Raw genomic sequence first — 12,561 nt, 5'->3', positions numbered from 1 at the left:
CCCTGGCTGGTGACAGGTCCTCGGCAAGAGCCGGGTAGGAGGCTGTGCGCTGCCTTACCTGGTGTCTAGTTTTCATTCTTTCTGCCGCCCCCATATCCGAGGTGTCGCTTTTGAGACGGCCCATCGTCGTGCAGCTCCTCTCTGGGTATTAAATGCAAGTGTGCAGGAATATATCAGCTAACAGACTTCTTTTAGTTCCGCACCCGATAGCGTGGGATACTGTGTGGATCAAAGGCCTGTGGCCCGCAGTCTCCACTTTATGCTGGTTGGTGCAAGCTCTTGCACTTACAGGTGTATTTGCTGTACAACAGCTTAATATTCCTTACCCTTGCGCCGAAGCCGCCGAACAGCCTAACAGCACCAGCCCTTCTGCCACCAGGCTAAGCCCCGCCTCCTCCAGGAAGCAGAGAGCAGCAAGAGCTCCTGCTCGCAATGCTGCTGGGCTCACAAGATTCAATTTCTCCTTCACAAACGCTTGTTTTGAAAAGCGCACTTCCTCTAGTAGCAGGTATGTTGCCGAATAGTGGGGTGAATCCTTTTGCCATTGTTCTTTTACGTGAGGGAGTAAAAGGTTTTTCTTTGGCGGTATCGTCTAGGGTTGTCACGATCCAGTTGTGGAGTAAGGTTACTTTTTTGTCCAGGTCCGCTTCTTCCATAATTGTTGCTTGTGATTTGCTGAGTTCCAGGAGTTAAATTAGGTTGGAATTTTTGATGGTTCTCCAGTTTCTTTTGATGGAGATCAGTGGTTTGTCTTGTTCCTTGTTTATTGGGGTGGCCATTGTGAATGTGAATGGAATGATGAAGTGGTTGCTCCAGAGTATTTTTTTTATTGGAGGTGCCGTGGTAATGAGTTCTTTATTGGCAAAGATTGCATCAAGTGTATGCCTTGCCGAGTGTGTTGCCCCTTTGACTAGTTGTTGTAGATTCATTGCTGCTAGTTGGATGGTTAAAGATTTTTGTGTGGTTGAGGTTTCTACGTTGAACCAGATCTTGAAATCTCAGAGGATGATCAGACGATTGTGCTTGATGGCTAGGATGGGGAGTGCTTCCGTGAAGGCGGCTATGAAAGTTGCATCGTAGGTTGGTGGTTTGTATATCAGTATGAATTTCAGGTTTGTTTTGGGGTTTACTGATAGGCGCAGTATTAAGGATTCGCATTTATCGATGTGTAATGGCTCTTCCAGTTTGATAGCCAGGTGTTCCTCATGGATGATCATCAGTCCGCCCCTCTGTTAGTTTTCCTGTTTGCTTGGATGCATTTGTAGTTTCCAAGCATGCAGTTGTTGAAGGTGATCTTGTAGTTGTCATCTAGCCATGTTTCAGTTACAAATAGGATGTCGATAGCTCCGTCAGATAGGAGGTCGTGTATTTCAGTTGAGTGTTTGGACATTGACCTTGCGTTTATTAAATTACAGTGCATTTCCTTGTTGTGGTTTTGTTTATTGGTTGTTCCTTGTTTTGGTTTGTAGTTGTTCAGTCGTGGCGTTTCTGTATTGTTGTTGATTGGATGAAGAACAGCGACGGCTGCTTCTTCATTGAAGCGGTCCGCTAGGTTGATAGCAGGCTGTTCAGTTGTGGCGCATCTCCAGTGATGACGATCTGTTGAGATCCGCGATGGCTTCTTCTTCGTAGAATTGGTCTGTTAGGTTAATTGTTGGGTAGTTGGTTACCAGGGGTACACAGAATAAATACCCTGGTTTACCTCTGATGCTGGGACGCGTTCTATAACTCCCTTTTACAATAGTGTCAGAACATCAACAGATCATCATCTACTGCTTTACTGAAAAAGACATCTACTGGCATGCAAAGATGTGTGGGCCGCGTTTCCAGTCTAAAACCAGAACGTCTTTGCCATGGGTGTCTCCTAATTAGAGTGCCCTGTACAACTATTCTCCCAGCAGTCTATGCAGCATCAAGTGTATTCTTGATAAAGGTGTTACCAGTACGCCTGCCTTCTGTTAGTGTTTTGAGCATTTCTGACTTTAGGGGCTCATGAACTCCATTAACAAGATCTTCCATGTGATCCCATTGTGCTCTATGAAAGCTCATCATGACAGCTGCATTATTAGCTATTTGCATTTGGTAAGCTGCTGAAGTTGCCACCATTTTACTTAGGACATACATTTTCGTGCCCTCCTTGTCAGGAGGCGCTTCTGACGTGGCTATGGGTGTTGCAGCCCTTTTGCAGGTAGTAGTGATAACCAGTAAATCTGGTTTAAGATGCCCTCTGATAAATTTAGGGTGAAATTGGTGTCGGATTAAAATGCTTTTCAATGTTAAAATGAACAGGTTTGGTTAGGGCTGGAGTGGAAAGGGATGATGTAAATCTCTTTTTGACAGGTTTTAACAAAGCAATATACTGTCTAATCTGCTTTGATTCATGGGTTTCAATTTTGAAAAATTCTGTGGCCTTTTTAATATGTAAATATGTTGTGATTATTTATGGGGGATGAAGATATGGGCTTGTTCATAATGTCTGGGGATCGGCCAGTGAAGTCATTAGGCTCAGTGCCTAGGTATTCCTCAGCAAAATCTTCCTCTTCTTCTAAATATAGCTCAATAATGGGCTGTTTGTAATGGAGTGCACGTGCTACCCTAGCTTTTTTAGGTGGAACCTCCTCCTCCTTTACTATATGTTTGTTTTATTATATGCTTGTATAAAAACTCCATAAATGAGGCCATTTTATCTAATGTCTTCTCAAACCTTTCTTTTGACCAAGCACCACTGAAAGGTGGGACTTGCCTTGGAAAAAACACTTCTTCCTCCAGACTTTGAGGAGCCCGTTTCTTCTTTTTTAACGTATCCACTAAGGGAACCTGTATCGCCCGACTTTTGTGTTTCAACTGGTGATAGGACTGGATTTCTATACTCTGGTGGACAGATGTATAGGAGGCCAACCTAGTTTAGTGACTGACAACTCTGGGAGCTGCAGCCAAACCAGTTCAAGGTAGCAAGACGAGTGGTCAAGGCTATGAAGGGGTGAGCCTGGTAAGGGGTCCTCATGAGCACAAACACAGTGAAAAGTAAAAAAACACACTTAGACAAACAGTTATAAAAATATATTTTTTAAAACAATTATTTATTTCTTTTTACACCACACAAATAACAATCAACTCTCCCAACAGTTTTGATTTTCAGCTTCATATTATACAGTTTGCATATCTTTATTACTGTCATCCTCCCCCCCCTTAACTCGAGCTTCTTCCGCTGTTCCTACCGATATCATGTCTCAGGGGGCTCTTCCCCTTCACTGCTTTCGGACGTATCCTGTTCGCTTGGGCTGGTTTGGGTAGAACTTGTCAATGTAGCCACCAATTGTCTCCACGCTATCGGAGGTCCCACTTCGTTTTCCTCCCCTCTACTTGCTGTCTCATACCATGCCACTGTTTCAGCGTTGGCTCCTTTTAGGAGATCATGCCACCATACCTCTATTCAAGGTCTGTGGTCTGATTTCCAACTCATGGCAATTCTCCGTTCGGCCAGAATGTAGGCCAGGTCCTTGAGTTTGCTCACGTGTTTCAAGTTACGTGCTTGGTGAATCCCCCCACCAAGCATGCCCATACAGATCGTACATCTAGCTTAATTCCCTTTTCGGCCAGACGTAGGTTAACTTCCCCTCCAGAATTTCCCAATCTCAGGGAATGCCCAGAACATGTGGATCAGCCCCGCTTCCACCTCCCCACATTTGGGGCATTTTTGTATTTGAGCCACCAAATCCAGTGATCTTCCGTGGGGTCATGTATGCTCTATGGGTTATGTACAGTTGAATATGTTGCAGCCTCGCATTTATGGACACCTTTTTGTGGTATCTGTGCCCTCTCCCATAGTCCGTCTTGCATGGGCATTCCCGCTTCTTCCTCCCAATCCCGTCTCAGCTAGGGTACCTCCTTACCCACTCTAGACATCACTAGTTTGTGCCCTCCTTCCGAGATGTCATATATCGTTTCTATAGCCGTGTCAGGTTGTTCTGCTAGCGCTATTTCAGACCAAGTACCCTTCACCCGATTAACCACTCTGGTATAGGTGATGTATTGCCCCTGGTGTAATCCAGTTTCGTCAACTATAGTTTGGAAATCCACTGCCTTCCCCTCCCGCCATAGATCTACCAGAGTTGCTATGCCCACAGGCTCCCAGTGTTTGCAAATCCCCTTCCTTAGTTGCTCATCCACCCCGCATAGCATCACAAGAGGTGCCTGCAGGGAGCATGGGGATGGGCTGGCCATAGCTCGGCAATCCTTGTGCCATATCTTCCAGCAATCTCGATCGCCCTTTTAGCTCTGATTTAGGTAACCAAATCAGTTATTTCAAAAAATATGGATTGCATTGATCCTTTAGCAGTTTAGATTCTGCCGTCGTATCTTCCGACAGCCATTTAGCGACATATTGTAGTTGCCCGGCCAGATGGTATATTTCAAAGTTCGGCAGGCTTATGCCCCCTCTATCATGCGTGTTTTGTAATTTCCATAAGGCGTTTCTATTCCTAGTGTTGTGCCAAAGAAAGCCCCTGCATAGGCTCTGAAGTTTGGTAAAAAAGCGTCTGGGCAACATGTACGGGATGTTTACAAAAAAGTAATAGCCTGGGCAATACCACCATCTTCAGCAGGGCCGCCCTCCCCACCATGGCTAGGGGGAGCTTCGTCCAGAATCCCATGCTACTTTCAATGTTCTTTACCGCTATCTTGGTGTTATATTTGTGTTCATCTTCTATCGTGTAATATATGTTGATCACCAGGTATCTAAACGTCCTAGTCTCCCAGACTATCTTCAGGACCGGTAAGTTTTCCAGCGGGACTCCTTTGTACCTACCCAGGGGGAACATGCATGATTTCTTGGGGTTAACCGCTATACCGGACAGTATCGCGTTAACACTCCATCATCTCCAGAATGTATTGTAAGTTTTCCACTGGGTATCGCAGATATAGCAGCACATCGTCTGCATACAATGATATCAGGTGCGGTCCCCCTTTAGTGTGGACCCCGATCTCTTCATATTGCTGTCTTAGGTAGATTGCTAGCGGTTCCAATGCTAGAATGTACAGCATCGGAGACAACGGGCAACCCTGTCTGGTGCCTCTACTGAGTTGCCATTTATCTGAGATGATCGCTCCCGTTTTTTCTCTGGTAAATGGGGAGCTATACACCATTTTCACCCACCTCTGGTATCCGGGCCCCATCCCATACTCCTTCAAGGCTGCCATCAGCTAGTGAGACTATTGTTATTTCGCTAGGGTCGCCTTCCGCCTGCTCTATAATGTGATGGAGCCTTCTATGGTTATCAGATATACTCCTACCTGGGACATAGCCAGTCTGGTCTGGGTGTATGAGTTTATTTATTACCCACTTAAGTCCATTAGCCAGCACCGCCATAAGGATTTTGCTGTCCCAATTTAGCATGGATAGCGGTCTGTATGAGGTTTGGTGCTAGGCTTATTAGGTTTCAAGAGTGGGCTAATGATTGCCTCCCTCAGGGATTCCGGCAGTCTCCCTTTCTTGAAGGCCTCATTTAGCATTGCTAATAGCGGGGGGAGCACCTCCTGCCAGTATGTTTTGTAGAATTTGCTAGGGAGCCTGTCTGCCCCTGGTGCTTTACTAGTGGGCAGGTGTTGGACCACTGTCTCCAGTTCCTCTATCGTAATTGGGGCATCTAGGTACTCCCCATCTTCTATGTCCAATTTAGGTAACCCTATGTCTTCTATCATTTCCTGAATCTCCTGCTCTGCCATCTCCCCAGCGTCCTCGTACAAACGTTGGTAGAATTCAAGGAATCTCACATTTACGCTCTCTTGGGTGTCCGATATTTGGCCTGCTCCTCCCCTTATCTCTCAGATTGCGGCTCTGGGTGTTTCATTCTTATATAACCATGCTAGCAGGCTCCCCAGCTTGTCCCCCCCTGCATGTTGTCTTTCAATATATTTCTTGTAGTTTAAGTTACATAGTCTTTCCCAGAGCCCACCACATTCTTGTTGTAATTGGCTCATAGTCTCAGCCTCCTCCTGTGAGGTGTCCCCTTTTTTCACGATTGCTTCTATTTTCCTTTCGGTCTCTTGTAATTTTTGTGCTATGCCCCCTTGGAGCCCTTTGGGCTTGGATATGGCCGCTCCCCTCACCACCACCTTAAACACCTCCCACAGGGTACCCTCCGACTCTACACTGCCAGTGTTATTTCCAAAGAATACGGTTATCTCCTCCCTTAGGTCCTCCTGGAATGCATCATCTCTCAGTGCTTCGGCTCTGAGCCTCCACGTGGGGATCCTGGCTCTGGGGGGGGGTGGGTTGGTGTCTCCACACCAGTATCAAAGGGGAGTGGTCCGATAGTATCATTGCTTTATATTCTGACCCCTCAATCTCCCTGATGAGTTCCGGAGTGGCGAACATGTAGTCCAGTCTTGTGTATAACTTTTGTGAGGCTGCAGAATGTGAGTAATGCCTATCGTTCGGGTGTTGCTGCCCCCATACGTCTTCTAGCTGGAACTCTCCCAGCAAGGTCTGCAGGGTCTTAGCTGCGGGAGTAGGTCTTTCTAGTTTTGTGTCCGACCTGTCCATTTTGGGATTTAGCGTGCAGTTAAAGTCCCCTCCCCATATGACCGCCCCCCCCCACCCCAGGTGGGGGCTGGTTTTGCTGTATAATGTCTTAAAGTATGCCACCGTGTCCTGGTTTGGGGCATATGTATTAATTATGCTGAGCTCTCCATCTTCTAATATACCCCGCACCATCACCATTCTCCCATCCGGCTCCACCGTGCTCTGCAGTATCTGAAAGAGTACATGTGGCGCCACCCAAGTGAGTACTCCCCTGGCATATGCCGAATAGGTAGCGCCAACAGTAGTCCCCCCTCCATTTTATTTAATCACCTCCCGTTTTTTTTTGGTAAGGTGGGTTTCTTGTAGAAGGCTATGTCTATCTTTTGCCTTCTTAGGTACATCATGACCTTGTTCCTCTTCAGGTAGCTGTTAAGACCCCTGACGTTCCAGGTTGCTATTCTAAGGTCTCCCATCTTTGTCCATATTCCATCCCCTCTCCGCCTCCCCTCTTCCTGGGCCACCTGGTATATTGGTGCAAGCTTGTTCCCCAACTATTAACCCCCCCTTCAAACCTCCCAACATATAACACTAAAAATCCCTCAACCCCCCTCGTTCCCCCCCCCCCCCCAACGCCACCCCTCCCCCCGCCCCCCAACTTCCCAAACAATTGCCCAGCTCCATCCCGGGATCTCAGGCGACCCCGCATCTAGTCCCTTTCTACGGCCTAGCCGATACTCAGAACCCAGCAGGTGGATACTTTACTAATAATATCCTACCTAATTTGTCTACTGGGGGTATAGGTGCGTTTCCACCGCTCCTGCATTAAAGCTGCAGTTTATAATACTTGTCTGTATGCTAGGCACTACCTGCCACCACTCTGTTTCCCCAACTCTCGCATACGATTATAGATCTGGGGTACAGATCTGGTTCGCGGTTATAATCTAGTCCCAAAGTCAATATGCGTGGTGTACTGATCTCCATAGAGTCTACGTGTCCGCCTGCGTGGCTGTGCGAGAGTGTATTCACTTCTCAATCTCCTTCTCGTCCTGGTCTCCTGGCCCCGACGGGCAGTTCCTTGAATCCAGCCATGCTGTTACATCCTCTCGTGTGTCAAAAAAAAAGGGCCTTGTTTTTGTGAAGCACTTTCATCTTTGCCGGGTACAGCAGCATGTATCGGTAGCCCCCCTCCTGCAGTCTCCTTTTGACCGCCACATAGTTCATGCGCTGTCTCTGCACCAAAAGGGTATAGTCTGGATATGCCGTGATGGTTGCTGACGCTCTGCTTATCGTTCCCTACTTTGCGAAAATGTTCCAAGATCTTTTCCCTATCTTTATAGTTCAATATTTTGGCTGTGATCGGCTGTGGGGAGGGGGAGTGCTCCCGGTGGCGGCCTCCTTATCAGGGCTCTATGCACCCGTTCCATTGCAAATCCCTGGCTGAGTGCCCCATCGGTTATTTGTCGGGTCCTATCCCTCCTCTCCTCTCGGAAGCCCCACAATGCGTACGTTGATCTGGCGCGCATGTCCCTCCGCTTCTTCCGCTCTGCTTTCGAGGTTGTGCACTTGTTGGTGTAGCGTGTGGTTCTCTTTAGCATTGGTCACGCACGTGCCTGTGTTGACTTTCACCTCCTTCTCCAGATTCCCTCTGCGCTCGGCTAGCTCTCGAACATCTTGACGCAACAGGTTTACATCCACGCTTACCGCGTCAATTTTGAACTCAAGCGAGGTCTTCATTTCTTGGATAGCAATACCCATCTTGCTCTCCCAAGATGCTTTCAATTCCGCTATGGCATCTAGTATTTGTTTGTCGCTGCGAGCTGTGATTTCCTCCTGTTGTGTGTGCTGCCCTTTGGGTCTGGCCCCTTACACTGCCGGGGGTGATTTAGCAAACTCATCTAGAGTAGGTCGTTTCCCCTTGGCTTTGGGCACCTTAGATGCCATCTTTACGCAAGTAAAGCGGACGTGCCAGGTGCCTCTTTATAATAGCTCCTAATCACCAAGTTTGGGATAGTTCATTGTGTCTCTCGGGTTTCTTTTTCTGTTGTTGCACTGTATCCGTGGCCAATGCTGTTGTGGACCAGACAGAGCCTGCTGTTTGTATTGAAAGGGCAGGTCTAGTGTGTTAACCAACTGCAGTCCACGGGGACTTTTTATTTTCTGGATTATTCTTTTTGCCCATCTGTTTGCTCTCCTCCTGTTGTCTGGGTTGGACTGGCGGTGCCTGTGTGCAACCCGGATGGCGACCCACTGGATACTCTCCTCGACCAGCCACGGGCTGCCTCTCACTCCCTTTGTAGTGTGGGGACAGAGCTTTTCTCTAGTGTTGTCCGCTTCTTGCCTCTGAGGGCACTGCTGTGTGTCCAGTAGCCGCTCACGTGGGGCTCTGGGCTGTGGGTAGTTGCACACTACTGGTAGTGCTTGCAGGACTCTGGCCTATCAAGCCGGGCCAGGTTTCCTTTCACGTCCGCCCTCCTTTCTCACTTTTTTTTCTTTTGGGCTGCCCCACTGTCATTCAGCACGCAGCTGCTGGAAGTCTCTTCTATTTGCCCTTATGTCTCTGGCCCTGCTCCGGCTGCCCGCAGGTTCTTTGCTGTAGTTTTAGGGCTCTTCTAATCAGGATCCTCTTGTGTGTGCCGCCCATGGGTCCTTTACGCTGCTCTGGCTAAACATAGGCTTTGCCTATGAATTGCAAGCACATCTGATTCAGGTCGTCTGGCGTGGCTCCCTGTATTCCTCACTGCCTTTGTTTGGCCATGTTAATATATGCTCCTTACGTGTGGGTCAGCCTGCAGTAGCACATTATTTTCAGTTATGAGTGCAGGAACTTCTTGAAAGGCTGGTTACATTACACTGCGGTCACATACAGGATCACTTATTTCCCTCAGCCAGCTTACCCTATGCAACGCAGTTTCGGTTGCTCGCGGGCATGCCGGTTTATTGCTAGTATGCTGCTAGGAGTCCCAGTGTCTACCGCAATGTCGCGTCGCTGCGGGCGAACGGCCGCATACTCTTCATCATCCGGCAGACGGGTCGCTAGGTGCTTCAGTCCCATTTGTTTCTATTTGGGCCAGTTTCAGCGCTCGCACCTTGCCAAAGGTTTGCTTTGCCCTCACCGCCCCTGCCAGCTAATGCAGCATATTCGCTGTCTTTTCCTTTGTATTTCGGGCGTCGCACAGTGTAATGGTGTCTTGGGGCCAGGGACGCTCGACTCGTCTCTCAGCTGGCATAGTGCCGCTACGTCTTAGCAGCTCCGCAGCCCGGCTCATCAGGGAAACATTTTATTACCTCCTTCGACCACATACATCGGCCCGTGCTTCGTAGCAACAATGTTACTGCGTTGTTGTTATTTCGCTGCCCGGCTTCGAGGAAATCTAAGGGCTCTTTCGCCGGTCAGGGTTGCAGGTCTCCTTCATCCGCGTTTTATAGCAAGTTGTTTCAAACGTGTGATGTGCTTTCCGGAGTCGCACGTCAGAGTTCTCAGAATATATTTCCCCTATTTTGCTCTGTATATCCGCTATGCATTCAGTCCCTAAGCATTCACATCAATGGGCGTTACAACGAACCTGCACTCGTTGACAGCTTCGTTCCTGCAATCACTGGGGTCGCGGTCCGAAGCTTGGTGGCTGCTTCTTTTACCAGTCGCTTTGTCCTTTGTTAGGCGCCATTTTGGAACCGTAGCATTCGGTCCATCCGGATCTTCTTCTGCCAGTGGCAGCTGTGATGGCAGTGCAGAGTCAGCGCAAAGTGCCTCCAGTTGTGCCTGGTCCTTTCACAAGCACCCCTGTATGATTAATTCAGCGCTAGGACCACATAATCTTTGTGTTTTGTCCGGATCTGTGAAGGATCTGCAGGAGCTACTGTGGTTTCACGTCATTTATGGCCATATAACACTATGGAAAATTACTACTAGCATGTAATATCACTCACACAAAAAAAATTAAAGTTAGTCACTGTAGTGACTAGAGTACTCCTAGCCCATAGTCCCCTTTCCTCCATCCTTGTGGGCGTCCCCAAAATGCAGACAGTACCGGAACCTTTGGCAGGGGAAAACAGAGCTTCCCCTTTAAATTTCATATAGTGCACAGGGGCACAGCCTTGGGCGTGGGAACGCCCGCCAAGGACCCACCCTCTGGCACCTCACCTTAGTCCCCTTTGAACACATCGGATGCTTAGATACCTGGCTATGCTTATTACATATTAGCCATTGACATACTAGCGGGGGGAAGCTGGGAGGGACGTATGGAGGAAAGGGGACTACAGACTATGGGATGTATGTGATTTTACCCAATTCACTTCACCTAAAGGTGAAATCTTTGGGGGGGATCTTTGCATTTTTTTTATTTTGTGGGGGAGACCCCCACACCTCCACCCCACTTCCCCAACCATATCCTATAACCTTACCCCACCCCCATCTATTTTTTTTAAAATGTACCCACTTACCCAAACAAATTCGAAGACATTTTATATCAAAGATTTCACATTAGGTGAAAATCGAATCAGTGAAATGCATGGATATGTGGACTATGAGTACTCCAGTCACTACAGTGAGTAAGTTTAATTACTCGTATGTCCAGTCCCCTTTCCACCATCCTTGTGGGTGATTCCACCGAACAAGAACATAGGGTGGAGCTGTGATAACCTGCCTCATGTCTAGGACAAAGCAAAAAAGGCATCCAGTGAGTAGTGCCTACAGAAGTCCAACCGAGTGGCCCAAGTAGCTGCCGCTTATGACATCCCAAAAAGCATATGTCTGAAACACGACCGCCGTGGCCTTGGTTCTGATCACATGGGCATGAATCCCCTCAGGTACAGGTCTGTTCATTGCCATGTATGCCTCAGAAGTAGCCTGAACCATCCAAAAGGCGATGGAAGCCTTGGAAGCCTGAGAGACTGGGGAGGAGCCACCAAAAGTCATGAACAATGCCTTGGACTTCCTGAAGGATCTTGTCTGAGAGAGATAAAAATTGAGGAAGTTCTTGAGGTCCGAAGAATGCAAGGCCCTCTCTGCCTCTGTCTGCGGGTTTGGGAAGAACACCGGCAGGCAGATGATCTGATTCTGATGAAATGGAGAGACCACCTGGGGCAAGAAGTGTGGGTGAGTGTTCAAGATGACCTTGTAATTGTGAAACACTTGCACGAGGACGTCAGTAGCTCACTAACCCTGTGTGCAGAGGTGAGAGCCACCAGTAAAACTGTCTTTAATGACACCAAGCGCATGTCCATAGATGTCATCGGCTCGAAAGGCTTGCGCTGCAAAGCTGCAAGCATCACATTGAGGTCTCAGACCGGGTGCGGCCAATGCACCGGCAAAGCCTATACCACCCCTTAAGGTAGGCCTTAACCACTGGGTTGGGCGCCAATAAAATGTGCTATGGGGAATTCTTGTAAGGCCCACTGGCTGCCAGATAACTGTGGCAAGTATCCACCTGAACTCCAGATTGAGCCAGGTGTGCTAAAAAATTAAAATAAAAAAGCCAGTAAGGCATCCAGAGGACAGATAACAGGGTCCAGACCCTTGTCACGAGCCCAATGGCAGAACCTAGTCCATTTACTCATATACTGGGACCGAGTTGAAGGCCTCCTGGACTGCTGAATGATGCCCCAGTTGTCATCCAAAAATGGAGCATGTTGAAGCCTCAGCTAGTCAGGAACCAGGCTGCAAGCGCCAGCTTGGCCAAGTCCAGATGTTCCACCGCCCCGTCACCTGCGCCAGGAATCCCCTGAGGATCGGAACGTGGATGAGACCCCAAGAGCACAACTGCAGCAGATCCGAAAACCAGGGTCTCAACAGCCAGTGGAGGGCAATTGGAATGAGGCTGCAACCCAGCAAAGCCCGAAACATGTGGAGGGTCAGTTGGCACAAGGGGGTGAGAGGGAACACATGACACCTGTGGCCGTGCCAATAGATCTGGAAGGCATCTCCCAGAGACCGCCAGCCCCATCCTGCCAATGAAGCAAACTGGGAGCACTTGGAATTCAGGGGGGATGTGAACAAATCCAGGTCCGCAAACCCCCAACGCTGGAACAGGGGCAACAAG

General features: G+C 48.5%; 1 protein-coding gene across 1 annotated transcript in view; it reads right to left on the bottom strand.

Moving 5' to 3' along the window:
- ABCB8 (ATP binding cassette subfamily B member 8) overlaps positions 1-12,561 on the bottom strand; it is a 1,358,869-nt gene that overhangs the window by 857,658 nt on the left and 488,650 nt on the right. The gene's annotated exons all lie outside the window — the stretch shown is intronic.

The sequence above is a fragment of the Ambystoma mexicanum genome, chromosome 2p, assembly GCF_040938575.1.
Source record: "Ambystoma mexicanum isolate Mex_15411 chromosome 2p, UKY_AmexF1_1, whole genome shotgun sequence".
In the NCBI taxonomy this organism is placed as follows: domain Eukaryota; kingdom Metazoa; phylum Chordata; class Amphibia; order Caudata; family Ambystomatidae; genus Ambystoma; species Ambystoma mexicanum.
This window is presented reverse-complemented; position numbering and strand designations above follow the sequence as displayed.